Source organism: Dromaius novaehollandiae, chromosome 4 (genome assembly GCF_036370855.1).
Source record: "Dromaius novaehollandiae isolate bDroNov1 chromosome 4, bDroNov1.hap1, whole genome shotgun sequence".
NCBI classification, from domain to species: domain Eukaryota; kingdom Metazoa; phylum Chordata; class Aves; order Casuariiformes; family Dromaiidae; genus Dromaius; species Dromaius novaehollandiae.
In genome coordinates, this window is record NC_088101.1 from 11,629,022 (window position 1) to 11,644,420 (window position 15,399).

A 15,399-nucleotide genomic window follows, 5' to 3' on the forward strand; every position below is an offset into this window, starting at 1 on the left:
TCATAGCCACATTGGCTAGAGTTATTATTCATTTAACAGTTAAACTTCCATTATGTTTTACTGTTTGCTACATGCCATTTTTATGGGCTTCGGTTTTATGTATTTTGCAGTTAACTGTTTGAAAGGAGAAAGAAGTGATTTACCAGGACTGTGCCTTTCTCCCTACTATTTCTGTGCTTTTCTTGTTGCTAGGATGGCATTTGTTTCACATTGCATGTGAGCGTATTGTAAAATGTAGTTGTATAAAGTTTTACTGTCTCATTGTTTGTAAGACATCGCTGGAAAAAAATGACCGTTCACAGGTTGTGCTAAGCTGTCCCTAAATGTGGGTACAAACGTGGCTATAAGTACTGTTACTTGTTGGTTTCGAACAGAAATTACTGAGAGTCTTATAGTGTCTCACCATTTCTGTTCAGAAATGCTCAAGGCATAGTGTTTGCTTTTCAAAATACGGGTTTTTTTATGTTAATTTGAAAAGCTAAAAGGAAATGCTGATACTTGTCATTCTTTGAAAAAAATAGCAGTCTTTCTGTTAACTTAACTAGCCTATGCCCATTATCTTTCACTTGTTAATATTCATCAGAGAAGTTATCCTTAATCATGTTTGTTTTGGCTTAACTAGAAAATGTGCTCCTTTTTGCAGTATTATGCTGCTCTGTAAAATTCTCCAGACAAGCCCTCTTCTGAAAGAAGCTCCATGAGAGCTGATGTGTATGACACAATTGCTTTGAATATTAACCTGAGTCTGTCATTTGGTGCATTCGAACATAAGCTCATGCTGAAGTCAGTGGACTCTCCTTACAGGAAATACTGACGCATCTGGTGTGGGCCCTCACTTAAAATTCATAACAGAAGCCTCGGTAGCAGTAGTTTTGGTTAGGTGAATTAAGACTGCCAGAGGGACAGCACTAAGTAGGAAAAAAGGCATGGGGTACTTCTTCCTCAGCCCACCCATGCTGGTGGCAAATGTGATGTGGATGGCTTTGTTCCCAGATCCCCCAGAGCACCTGGAAGAGGAGACTGGTTAATGCAGATGGCTACTCTCCAAGTGACGGCAGCAACGTGTCTGGGTGGTGAGTGGTACATGGCTATGGACTCATTTCTCTTTCCTTTCTCAGGCACAAAGGTGGAGCTGCAATCAGAAGGTAGAGTAGGCTCAACCTAAGGCGTGGGTGAAGAAACTACTGCAGTATACTTCCACGGGGCATGGATCTGGTTATTAGAGTTATTTGAGACTGAGTTTCCACTGGAATAACAGAATTGTAGCAAGCCAAAAATCATGAATACGTGCACACTACCATAATGCATTCACAACTGGTAGAGGCCAGTGTATTGATCTACTTTTTCTGTAGTTATGGCATTTCAATAGGATGCTTGCTTGCAACGTGGACCTAAAGCCATAAGCTGTAGAAGTGAACAATGCAGTTAATTCCAGAGTACTAGAATTAACACTTATCTTGAACCTGTGCAATTTTTATCTGGTGAAAACATCCAGATTAACTTCTTATTTTATTATTCTAGGTAATGAAAATGATTTTGAAAAAGAAGGTGGAAACTCTTCTTGGCTTGCTTTCCTGCTTACTCTCTGTGAAACTTGTCTTGCTTTTGCGGTGAGTCTGCCCATTAGACTATCACAATGCAGTCATACAGTAATCATACAGTAATCAGGCAGTTTTTTAAAAGGAGCCACTTATTTTTGGATCTTGGGTTTTGGGACTCCAGTTTGGGAGTTATCCTGAAGGTTTCAGGCTGTCATTGGTGTTTCCCAGGTTGAAATAGGAACTTGAAGCCCCTAAAAATTGAGCCAATTCAAAATCACACTGATAAATTACATGGGAAAATAAACAGAAGGCTTTTTATTAGAGACTGTGCCATAACTTCCATTGATATCCATGGAAATTTTTTAATGTGGAGGTCCTGGTGGACAACAAGCTGAACATGAGCCAGCAACACACCCTTGTAGCAAAGAAGGCCGACAGCATCCTAGGCTGCTGTTAGGAAGAGCAACATCAGCAGATGGAGGGAAGCCATCCTTCCCCTCTACTCAGCACTGGTGAGGCCACATGTAGCTCGATAGCTTTTGGATACACAGAGTATGGAAGATTTGGCTAAAAGGTAAGAAAGATCCCAGATAATAAAATGTGTGCCTGGACTTAAACTTTCCAGATACATAAATGTTCCGGTTTATGACCATCTTTGCTGCAAAGGGACATTTCAAGAATGTGGGATTTTATCAGAGTTCGCTTCCTTGCTGATGCATGCTGAGCTCGAATTTCAGCTTTGGGTTGGCAGTACCTCATCCTGAGCCCTGTCAGGTCTTAGCTATTTTAATCCGCTGGAGTGACTTAATCACTACAGGAGCGCTGCTGAAGTAGAAATGTAAGATAAGTATCTGAAGCTGAGCGGGTCTGCAGAACCCTCTCACTTGATGCTTCTGCAGAAGGACTAGGACCAAGCCCGTTAGAGGAAATGAGCAATGTTTGCAGTGTGAACTTTCCCAAAAGCAGTGCCGTGCGGTCCGGGGCAGCAGTAGTAGTAGTGTCTCCTCAAAGGAGCTGACATGCTGATTGGGAATGGGGTGCTTCACTGAAAGGTTTAGGTGATGAGGGGAGCAGTATAACTCATCACGCGTTGCTGACTTGGGATGTGACCCAAAGAGTGGCTCAGCATTGCTGTTACATAGCAGTCGTAACGTTCTCTAGTGACTGGGAATTCTCCAAAGCAGTGGAGGTGGTTTGTAGGTGCTCAGCTCTCAGTGGTGCCCTCTGGGGTTTGGTTGCCTTGTTTCCTTTAAAGCTGTTTGGAAAATTGCAGTCTGAGAAGTCTGGCTCAGAATTGCAGAATGATAGTACATACTCTAATTGCGTTATTTTAAAATATTCCTGTCCAGAAAAAAAAACCCTTTTTCCCCAGCACCACCTTCCTTATACACTTTTGGATACAGTTCTTGTGTATCTAAAGCTTCCTGGTGGATAGCTGCAGTTTCCTGTTTAGGACAATCTTAAATTGTGGTGCAAAAAACGCAGAAGAGAGTGCGAGTGTCCTGAAGCAATGCTGGGTAACGCTGTGCTGAGGGCAACCGGTCAATCAGTTGTTCATGCATTGGGAGTGGAGAGAGGGAGCGGGAAGTTGGGCAGTTTTGATTTAAATGTCAGATTGTTTTGAAACATAGTCCGTACAGTATGTAGGTCACTGCTAAAGGGATAGACTGTATCTGCAAAGGTGCTGAGAATGATTAATTTCCCTGGACAGAATTCTAGGGTTTTTTTTTTTTTTCTATCTGCGCTTAAGTAAAGCTGCACATTCTCATTCATGATGGGCTCAGATTTCAGACAGTCTGCCCAAAGGGGAAATTTATCCTGGCAACTGCTGAAAGGGGAACTCTTGTGGATTGGCACCAGTTTGTGCATAAAAAAAATTATTTTTTTTTTGCTGCATTTAGGGTAGCTTTTCAAGGATGGTTTATTTACATTTCCTTCTGTGCTCTCTAACCATTTGCATCAGCAAGAGCTGATATTTGTGCACTTTCTAGCAGCTGCCAGGCACCACATAAGATGTGCATTAGCCTCATTTCACTGGCATGAGCAAACAATACCTGTATTTCTGCAGAAAATTGTGCCTATGGTGCTAGCTGAGTGCTTACTTCAGTGTGGGTAGACCAACTAACCAGTTTGTCTGAAGGGCCCTTTTGCTTAACAAGTGATTTTTCACTAGTCAGTCAAATTTATGCTGCTGATTTTTTCCTTACAGCTGCGAAATCATGAGACTGAAGGCCTGCTTTCAGAGTGGACGTGAGCTGAGAAACTTCAGTCAGGTCTTCTCTGAAGTGCAAGGGATGAATTATGTAGAATTTCTGTAGCAGGCCTGACTAGAGAAAAGCATGATAGCTGTATCATGCCTTTGGGCAAGTTTTTCTCAAGAGGTTATAAAGGGCAGGTCTGCTCTAGGAGTTGTTGCCCATGAGTTCCCTCCTTCCCTCCGAGCTCTCACAGGGTAAGTGGCGCTGTGCCTCTTATTCTGCTGCCTTCGCTCTCCCTGGGGAAGACTGGGGTAAACTGACCCACATGCTCAGCAGATACCAAGACAGCTTTTCAGGGAGAGCTGTGCTCGTAACTATGCAAGGAGGAGGACAGTTTCTGGGCTGATGTCTGTGCAGATGTACCAGTTTGTGAGGGACAGCCAGCTTGAGCTTTAGGTTGGGTTCCCTTCTTGTGTTACAACAGAGTTTTATGTGCAGAGGGATCAGGATGGCAGCAAGTTTCACAGTATGATGGGCCTGTTCGGCTCTAGGCTTGCATATAGGTCCTCTCTAGCTAAGACACTTCCATTGCTTGGTTATTACTAGACTTGGTCTCTTTCACCTCTAATTTCCTTGACTAAGATCTCCAAGATGTTTATATTAAAAAGTATTTGGGCCATTAGCTGTTTATATGATGCCTAGTTACAGTTCATACTGCCAAACAATAAATGCTAATGGTATAGTTGGACTTCTGACATAATAAAATCCAGCCTAATGGAATATTTAGAGAAGCCTTAACAAAATCTCATAAGCAGTCCTTTACGTGAGTGTGAACCTTGTTTCCCTTCTTCCCCTCGATCCCAAGAAGTCTGGACTTTATTCTGGGCTTTGCAGTCTTATAAGCCAACATATTTAAAACTTGGCTGATATGAAGTTTAAATGACTAGAACAAAGTCTGGTAAAATTGTTTGATGGTCTAAAATAGTGACTTTAAATGCTAATTTATTTCTTTTTTTCTCCCCTTACTTAGTTTGATGCTTTTATGTACAGGAATAGCTTTTTGAAACAGGTTCTGTGATAATTATGCAGTCCATCTTCTCATACTTTCCAGATTAACAGTGGTCTTCAGATTGTAGAAGATGGCTGAAAACGAAGCCTGAATTAGCTCCTATTCATTCTTTCATATGCTGTCAAATATGCAAAGAGCTTCTGATAGATGAGAAGCAGGTGGAGGGGCTAACCAGAGAAAAGACCCTGGATGTATTCTATACAGTATGCTGCTAAGATTAATTAAGGATGACTTTGGTCAGTAATTATGTGTCAGCCGTATATTCTAGTGCAATTTGGCAAGTTGCTCTGAACACTTCTCATGGTACATGCGCACATAACTTATATGTGCTATGTATCTTCAAAAAGTATAACTTCATAATTTCAGAGAAGCCTTGCAAAAGGTGCTATTTACTGAATAAAATGTGTTTTCCTGGAATCCTGATGGATTGATTTATTACTTCTGCAGTTTTTTCTGGAAGCTGCCACATCATGGAATTGTGCCTTCTGGGTCAGAGATGAAAGGAACTGGCCAGTAAGAGCCTGTGGAATTGAAACAATTTTTTCCAAAGGTACAGTATGATTTTAGCTGTTGTGTTGAAATGCCCTGTTTTGCATGGTCAGTGAAGACTATTAATTCATATTTCTGCAGTAAAGAGAGTATGTGGATTCTAAGTTGCAGGACACCTTTGGTTGTTGCTGGGTTTTTGAGGCGTCTGAGTCAAGAAGTATTCTATTTTTACTTTGACCTCCTTTTCATGAATCATGAAAAAAAACATGGTCTGGGATTGTGTTCATCTCTAAGTGTGCACTAAAGAGCGTGGGTGAATATGTTTGTCCAAAATTTGTTCATAGGTTAGTCACCACTGGCAAATTATTGTGAGACTGGCCATGTGCTTGCTTTTGGATGGTTAAAATTATAAAAGAAAAATAATGCAGATGTCTTAACGTTATGTGACGTCTGAAGTTTGTGAATGAAATTGGAAATCCTTTTGGTAAGCTAAGTGGAGTATTATGCAGAAGAGCAAGCATTACCACATCAAATCTGTGGTTCTCCTACTAAAGTATGACAATTTCCTTATTATGGTGCTCGGTGTCGAAACCATTCTCAAAGCTTGCAGTCTTGTATAGATAAGAGAAATAGGGAAAGGAGCGCACTGAAAGTAACTTCTCTATAGTATCAGTTTAGGGGATGATCTAGTTTCACATTCCTATCCGGTACAGTGTTACTTCTGCTAATTTTTTTGTCATGTCTCAGCGGTGGCAGGCACTGCACTGGGGAGGAGAAGATGCTGTAAAGGCTTTAGTTGAATTTGAATGATTTATTCAAAATACAGTCTGCTAGTTTTTGCTTACGCAAAAAGCAGACATAAGAGTTTTAACTGTAAGAGCATAGGCAGGGAAGGAAGGAAATTTGCTAGGTAAGAAAGGAAAGCAGTACATGGCCAGAGAAGAAAAAAAGAAGAGGTGTGGTTCAGGGGAAGAGAGGTGTGTTCAAAATACCACAAACAATGAAAATGAAGCAAAGCTATAAACAAAGTGTCTGTCTCTTTAATCAGATAGGGTCCACTGTGATAAGAGTGGAAAGTCTTCTGCTCAGGGTCTCTGTTACTCCTTGGGTGAGAGATACCAAGACTCTGAGTAAAACCTCTAATCCACATTTTGGACCGTCACCAAGTTAAAAAATGGTGTCCTCCACACATGAATTTATTGCTGCACATAAAGATCTGAGGCTGAAGGACTGCTGGAAGGAGTGTTCAGAAATGTGCAAGAGTTTAAAATCTCCTCCCATGCATTTTATATACAAAGAAGTGTATGTTTTTTTTAAATCTCCCACCTTCCCATGGATGCTCCAATGTTTTCAATTCTAGTTAGTCAAATATTCCTTTTTACAGGGGAAGAATACAAATAAAATTGCTCAGATAGTAACCATGTCTGTCATTCTTTGATGGTACTTACCTTGTATGTTGAGAAGGCAGAATTAGGAGGGGCTAAAATTGGATGGCTCATACAGATCTTACAGAGGACAAAAGAAAGGATTCCTGTGGAATAGCTATCAGGCTTTGACAATGCTGGAAGCCAGGAAATTTTGAGTCCTAATCCTACAGATGACCCGGAATCCAACTGTGGTTGTGAATAGACTGCTAAGGTCTTAGTTTTCCACCACAAACTAGGGCTGCATATCTGCAGCATTAAATGCTTTGGGCTTGATGGTAGGAATTTGGCATCTATGGCTTCAGCTGAATCCTCATTCTCTTTGTTGTTCTGCTTCTATATCATTTCCTAGGCACTGTTTCCATACACAATGAATGAGAAGAGGACACAGACCAGAATATGTATTTCAGAATTCGCCTGGAATTTATGTTCACCTGTCTAAAACAGCCTCTTTCCTGTAATTCAGTAGCTGTAGGTAGATAATAGAAGGAGAAAACTCCTGTGGCAAGATCCCTTGCCTCTGAGTTCGCGTACCCACCTTCATCTCCGCTGCTGTAGCTTCTGTCCACTCCAATGACCCAGAGTCCACTGAATCTTTCCCCTCTCTGTAGGTCTTTCCTGTCTTGTTCAGAAAAGAACAAGAAAGCTTCATATTATCTGTCTGATCAGATATTTGATGTCTTCTGTTAGTCTAAAGATACTGTCTGTGCGCCACATAGTGCTCCTCCATCATAAGCAGAATTCCTCTTCGTCATGTAGATGGGGTTTTTTTCGCTTTAAAGACTGATGTAATATTTATAAAAAAGCATTCATATAGGTTATCTGAAAATTCAGATTGGTCTGTCACTTGTTCAAAAATGGCCAACAAGTCAGAAGTTTTGCAGAGTTTTCACTAGATGAAAGATGGTTAACTCCCCTCAGACCTGCTCACGTGATAACCCCTTCTCCCTTAACTGGCTCTGAGTGGAGCCCTTGCTTGTAGTGGCACTCAAGAGACATAAAATATGGGCAAAAATGCCTTTCTGTTGCAGCTGAGTAACTCAGTTTTGCTGCTAGCAGTGCTCTATGTGTTTGACCTTAAAGAAAACCCCTTTTCTGTCTCTTGGTTTGTCCACTAAATTTATTTTGAAATTCTGGAGGTCTTGCCAGTTTTTCTGTGTTTCTCTTTTCTTTTTACAGCTTCTTTGTGGATGTCTTTTTCACTGATACAGTTTTGCTGAGGCAAAAGCTGTTATTTTTAATAGGTGTCTCCAGCTAATTGTGCATATAGGGAGTGTATAATGGTGAGTCATAGCACCTTACCATCTTTCCTGTAGAATTTAACTAATTAAAAAGAATTCTTGAATAAATATCCTGATATTTCTTTTTCCTTGCAGTCTTAAAATATGAATAATAAGGTAAAAAACAAAATTAACTTCACTTAATTTATTTATTTTTCTTCAGCTGCAGATAAAAATCCCTTGAGTCTGCCCATATGGCCTATACTACTGAACTAGATCTTCATTTTCACAGATTGAGACCTGTGATACTGAGGCAGTGATCTCCCCTGGAAGCCAGTGCTTTATCTTTGAGAAATACTGAGGCTTATCTCTGGATATGCTGTAGTAAGTCCTAGCCGTGTTCAATGCCTGGCACCCCCCTGGCGGCTCAATAGGGAGATGGAAGAAGGGAGGAAGTTTGTTGTGCCGAGGGAGGTGTGCACATCTCTGAAGCTTGAAGACTCCTCACCATTTGTCAAGCATGGTTTAAAGAGTGGTAAAGAGAACGTGTAAGGACAGAACAGTGTCAGGAAGTCTATTCTTCTTCCTTTCTTATGATTTGCAGCTTTACAGTGTTTTGGTTTATGAGCTAATGAATAAAGTTGCTAAATACTAGGAAGTGAAGCAATCAAATACAGTATGTGATCTAAGTCTTCCTGGTAGGAAATTTTTATTTCCTCAAGAGATCATTTCTGTGTCCACTGAAACTGAGGTTTTAATGGAATCCAGAAATGCAACACTGGATTTTGAGAACTTAAAAAACATTGCAGTTCTGACACCCAATTGAAATATTACAGATGTTAGTTTTAATAAAATCTAAATAATCTTAAAATTGTAACAAAATCAAGTTAAGATACTAATTCCATTGCTTAAATGACAGCATTTGTAAGAATCAAATGGAAGGAAGAGAAAAATGCATTATTTCTCCTCTCTCCCCTCCCTGTACTAGTTTTCGCTAAGTGTCATTTGGCTAAAGAGTTAAGCTAAGTGCTCCAGGTAGTTTGTGACAGCAGAAAATGGTGTCAACTTCCAGAGGAATTTTGTGTATGTACTGCAGGGTCACCAGTCCTGGGCTACATCTGCAATGCAAGCAAAAGTGTGAATGAAGTGCTGGAAGCACCACAAGGATATCTGTGCTGCTATGTCTTCACTGCTAGCATTGCTTGTAGCAGCTACAAACGTGCAAGCAAACAGTGGCGTTTGCCCTCCATTCAGCAGTCATATCTTCAGGTGCACACTTAGATCTCCAGAGGACAGCAGAAAAGAAAGCACCCTGTGTTCCAGTGTCCCTTCTTTCTTATGCAGCTTGGGGAAAAACCTGAATTCAGGTCATTTATCTGGAGTCTTACCAAACCAGCTTTATGGGGTGGCATTTTCAAGAGCTTCAGCACCCACAGTTGGTTCCAGGATTTTCAAATGAGCTTATGTAGGGCAGCTAAATAAGACTCAGGTTTTAGAAAATGGCTTGTAGCTGTTAGCTTCCAGTGCAGTGCTCATTGCCAGAATTTTAAACCAAAGCTCTTGAAAACTTTTACCTTTGCTGAATAACCTAAGTAGGGGCTAGCATTTTGGGGCAATCGCAGGTACCAAACTCAAAATTCAGGACAGTGTGTCTCAAAAAGAAAGCAACAATAAAGTCTTTCAAGCAGGACATTTCGATACATGGTAATATCTAGTTGTCCCAACTGCATGCGCTAACAGTTAAATTCTGATCCCTGGGATGGTGCCTTACTATATTCTGCCAAGCATTCGTTGTTACTGAAGAACCTCCTCTGGCCAAGACAATAACATTTTTCTGCCCTATGAATGTTTCTACTTTCATAACAAGTGCAACGCCCCTTTAAACTCAGCTTCAAGTCAATAGCTGTTTGAAAATACTATTTCTTCTTTCTAAGGCCATTAGTTCCTCTAATAATTAGGTTTTGGTCTGGGCAATATATTCAGCGACACAAACAGTCTTTGCCATGAAGATTTTGTTATTCAAGCACACTGTAAAGTGCTTTTGTATCATGATTGCTTTTATGTACTGAAGCCTGTGTTGTCCTAATTTGCCCTTTGTGCCTTTCCATACCTGCTAGGCTTAATCAGATAAGCCAGACTGTATCTCAGTCGCGCTTTGATCTTCTAACACAGACTTACCCATCCTTTTCCCTAGATACTTTAATTCTGCTTTTTTGCCTCAAATGCCTTTTTATCTCCTACTCCTCTCAGGCTGGTGACAGAAAATCTTCCTTTTTACTTGATTGCCATCTACTTAGGTTTCCAAAGTGAAAAAAAAAATGGTTAGTAGCCATATCCTTATTTATTTAAAGGGGTGGCTATCAAAATTCAAAAATCCCTAATGTTATCCCTACACCAAATGCAAGAAAGCAGCCAAGCCCTTGTTTCACAGTGGACTTCACTTTTGTACAGAAAGAAAAAAAAAAAAAGCATACAGAAAAGAGTTTACAAGATGTATGTAAATAGATTCCTTGGTTCATCACATTTCTTGCATCAGTTTATATACAATATTTTTTGTGTTGACTAGTGATAGCTTCACAAAAGCCTTTTCATCCAAGCAGAAATTAAACAAGAAGGCTTTTGGTTTGACCACTTTAATCTACAGAGGATGTACAGCGTATTATTGGAATTAAAAATTTTAATATGATAGCATATCATTTGCCGTTAATATCTTCTGATCCAGTAGAGTAAGCTGTTTTGCGGAAAAGTATTTGAACTTCAAGTATACTTAAATATGTCTGGCATTGAGTACTCTGTCAATTTACATCAGTCTTGCCTTCAAAGGACTGTCATTCTGCTGATGGGTTTTGGGGTCTGCTGTATTTTCAGCTCGTTCAAAGTATTTATGGTGGGAAATGGCACTAGAGTGTTAAGATAAAGAAATTGTTCAGTCCTGGATCATAGCCTGCAAGGAAAGCAGCACTGACAGAAAAACTACTGGTAAATAGTTGGGTTTGTATGTTTCTTGTCACCACTCAAATCACACCCAAATCCCAGTGCTTTGTGATTTTAAAGCAGAATTTTAAAAAGTCTGCATATGCTTTTAAAATTCCAGATTTCAGCTGAAACTCAGCTATTAAAACAGTACAAAAGAACCTGTGCTGGAGAGATTTCCAGCCAGGCTGAAACACAACCAGTACTGGAAATTTCACTTGAAAATCTGATTTTGCAAAACCGCTTTGTGTATTTCCAGGCCATTGAAGTCTGGACAACTAAACTCCAGATATTTATTGCAACTAAATCTAACTTGCCAAGACTCACTTACAGCACAAGCAAATCTTCCTTGTTAAGAGGCATGCATCTGAGAGGTACAAACTTGGGGTTTGCGGTGTTTGGTCATGATTTCTGTGTTACATAACTCAGAAGCTGCTCTCCCATACTCTTAACTGACCCACAGATACTTTTAAATGATCATTTGTAGTTTAATGGAGCAGTTCCTGACCCATGCACAGGGTGATGACTTGAACTAAGTGGATTATCCATATGTATACATTCCTAAATATACACAAATGTTTGCAAGACTAGAGGAAAAAATCAGGAGTTTGTATATCCTGCATCTTGATTAAAATAACTTTTTTAATCTCTGTGATACATTACGGATTTAGCATAAACTGCTAGAGCTTTAAGTCAGTTCACACTGAAAAGGGTATTATTTTTGGTTTGTTTGTAAAATATATACATTCTCAGTAATTGATCTCCCACAAAAGAAGATCCCCAAGGTTATTTAAAAGCACTTACTCTGCTCTTAAATCATTAGATTTTTTTAGTTAAGAATTTAACCCAAATTTTCCTAAATTCAATCATTTGGTTGGAATAGCTATCTTCTTTTTCTTAGCTCTGTCTATACATTAATTTACTGGCAATAAATAAAGCTAGAAATATAGAACTGGTTCATTTTTCCTGAATTTGAATATCCCACCAAAATGTACGGGAGAGAATTCTGCTACAAGGAGCAGATATGTCTGTGCTTGGAGGGCAAAAGGGAACTGCAGACCTATAATCACATCAGGGTTTGAATGTAGGATGTTGATGAGGAAATGACGGTTCTTTCCTTCTCGTCACTGCCTAACATTCCCCAAAAATGTCCTGGGTTTCTCTTTTCTATTTTTAAAAAATGAGGCTGGAAGGCAGCTTTGTGATAATCTTGTCTGATCTGCTGTTTCATTAAAAGAAAGAAAAGTACTCTCCTGCACAGTTGTCACAGATTTTGTCTTTTGAAAGACAGAAGCTCTTTAAGAATAGGATACAATGTGACGTGCTGGCTGCTGTCTTAAGTAATTCTCAGGAGAGGCAGAAGGAGAACTGTTTTATTTCCATGCTAGCATGAAAAGTTTAGTAAGCCTAGAAACCCTCAACAAAACAGTGCAGCAATAGTCTAATAAGACAGATGAGTATGTGGGCAGATTGTGCACTTTGGATTATTTGAACAGCAGAAATATTTCAGTGCAGACTTAATGTACAGAGTTGGAAAAGGATGTTAGTATCCCTTCTCTTTTTTCTTGCTATATCTTTTATGTCTTTCTTTTTTCTTTCTCTTCTCATGTCTGTTTACACCTGATCCTATATTTGTCATATTAAGCAGATTGATAGACGTGACATTGCAAAGGAGTTCTTAAAAAGGATAAAATACTCTCTCATCTGTACCACAGAGAGAAGACTCAAAGGTGACTAAATCTCTACAGTCCACTATCAATCACACGCACTGGTTGAGATGTGCCGCCACGCTGATTTTGTGATGTTTTTGCTCACCTTCAGCAGTAAATAATTTACCCTTTCTCATGGAAGCATCAGTAGTCCTGATAGCAGTTGTGCGTTTGCATTACTGTAAGCATGTACTTATCATAGCTGTTCATGGCAAGTGCCAGTATATGGCATGTTTACCATGAATTACATGATTTGCCTTGCTTTCTAAAGTTGAGATCATTTATATCAGAACTCATACTTTTCACCTGGGCGGTTTAGCCCATATCTAGGGAACTGTGCCACTTGGAAAAAAGAACTTAGTGGATTAGGGCCTTGGTCAAATGCAAGTTCTTACTTGCAACAATAGCTACTGGGAGAATAACTTTTAAAGACTTTCTTCTAAAATGAACGTAGATCTTGGGATTCCAGTCTCCCTTTCCTTCCCTTTTTCAAGGGAAACAAATTCAAGGCATTTGTTGTCTTGAAAGTTAGGGGGATTTGTGAGTATTTCTGGTAAAGGCTGTGGTTAAAATGTTAGTGTTTGAGGACGTTTTGTGTGACTGGAGCTCTAGATCTTTTTGTAAATTATAGGGTGTGAAACTCAGCTGCACGTTATCAGCTGGAATCAATACACTGAAGATGCTGAAGCCACAGCAGCCAGGATGGTTTCCAAGTTGTTGGATGAGTGCATAAAAACTAAACTTCTGCATATTTTTCTGCCTTTTGGCAGTTAATGCCTGATTCTAAGGAATGTTGAACACCCAGAACAGCCACAGATGTAAAGAAGACTGGCGAGTCCTTAGCCTACTGGTATCAGTTTTTACCATCACAATTATCTTCTCAGAGGGAAACTCAAAAATGAAGACGTCTACATCTGATAAAGCAGGGTATTTATAGTGGTTCTTCCAAGAGAAATATTAGTCAAGTTTTGGAAATAATGGAAGTTTGGGGTTTGTTTGTTTTTGACATGTGGTAAGCACCACAGAATTCTCCTATTGCAGCTTATTTTATTGCTTTTTGAAATGGGTCGGGGTTTTTCCTTCCTCTCCTTCCATTAAAAGATGTTCAGGTTTCTCAGGAGAAGTAGCAGGGTGGAAACATTGCTAGCAAACTTCAGCAGAATTGATTTCATTTGTTAACTTTTCCAATCTCCCTTAATGTCTCAGTACTGAAGATTCAGCATTTTGCAATTATAGAACAGCTGTCTTTTGAGTGAACACAATGGCTTGGAAATGTCCCAGTTTTAGGGAGATGAATACTTCTGCAGGTATGTGACCATTTTTGTCTGCCAGCATTTTTTATAACAGCAAATCAAACAGATTTGAACCTGATTCTTTTCTTTCTTTAAATCAGAAGGCACTGCCCTGGAATGAATGGACCTGCATAAACACAGAACAGGTTGTTTCAGAGCTAATGCTTTAGTTGATACTGCTTCCTGTAGAACTCCTGCAAGACCTAACCCAGTGGGGCAGGGTCCCGTGCTGAGCAACTTGATGTTGTTTGCTCAAATCCTTCTGAAGTTCAGAGTCATAGGGACAAGGAAGAACTGCTGCTCGATTTACACTAGTGTAAATCAAGTATAGCACTGAAGGGATAACGCTAGTGTAAACACAGAGTGAAGTAGGAGAGATCTGAATGCAGTGTTTGTGTCGTATCAGTACTCTGCAGTCTAGCAATATTCAGGTTTATTTGGGGGCTACATTTGTATTTGGCTAGCAACTGCAGTGGAGTACAAATAAATCCTCTCCCATTTCTACTGTTTAGCTACTTATTGCACAATTACAGTGAGGCTTTTTTCAGTAATTCAGATTGATATGTTGAAGAAACTATTTGGAAAAATTACCTAGCCTGCCTGTCTTACACTGAGAGACATCCTAATGATTTTGGTTTGTTGCATAATCTATTTTGAAAAATATCAAGACAGCAAAGAAGGAGATAAGAGACAGTCAAGTTCTTATGATATAGGCAGGAGTCTGCCTTTGAAGGAAACCAGCCAGAAGGCCCTAAATTGTTGTGAAGTAGTGATTTCTTTCTAGGACCCACTTCAAGATCAGCTTTAGCGTTTGGGATGGTAAGTGCAACAGCACATATCAGAGACTTCAAGGTATCTAGAGTTCTGAAAAAAATAATGCTTTTATTCACATCATTTATGTAGAAAAAAAATATAGCCTGATGTGTAAATTCTTTCTTACTCATTAGCCTCTGAACTGTTGGAAAGTTCCAGACAGAGACACCAGTCCAAATCCACCACAGTGCTGCAACTGCATAGGGGTGACTGTGGCTTATTGTGAAAATAATGGCATAGCAGAGTTATTTGCTACCTGAAGGCTTGACTGCTGATTTCGTTTTTTTTACAACCAAGAATCAAGCATGACGGTTGAAGGCCATGGTTTGAGGAGCTGGGAGCTGGACACAGAAATTTCTTTTATATGTAATGTGACATATCTGACCTGCAACAGACCCAATGAACAGCAAACCACCAAATGCCCTTTTTCTTTTTTTAAGTATCTGTTTCAGTGGCAGAATTGCACTTCTGAGAGCTCGGTGCTAGTGTGATACCGTGTCTTGCTTAATTCTTTCGGCTGTCTTACTAATCAAGAGACTAGATGGGCAGTCTTGTTTACTGGAGACTATCACATGCTGACTGGCAATCAGTTGCTGTCATGCAGAATAAAAAATGCCTGACTCTGTCTCTCTGGGAGAATTAGTAGGGTTTCTGCTGTAGTCAGCTGCTAA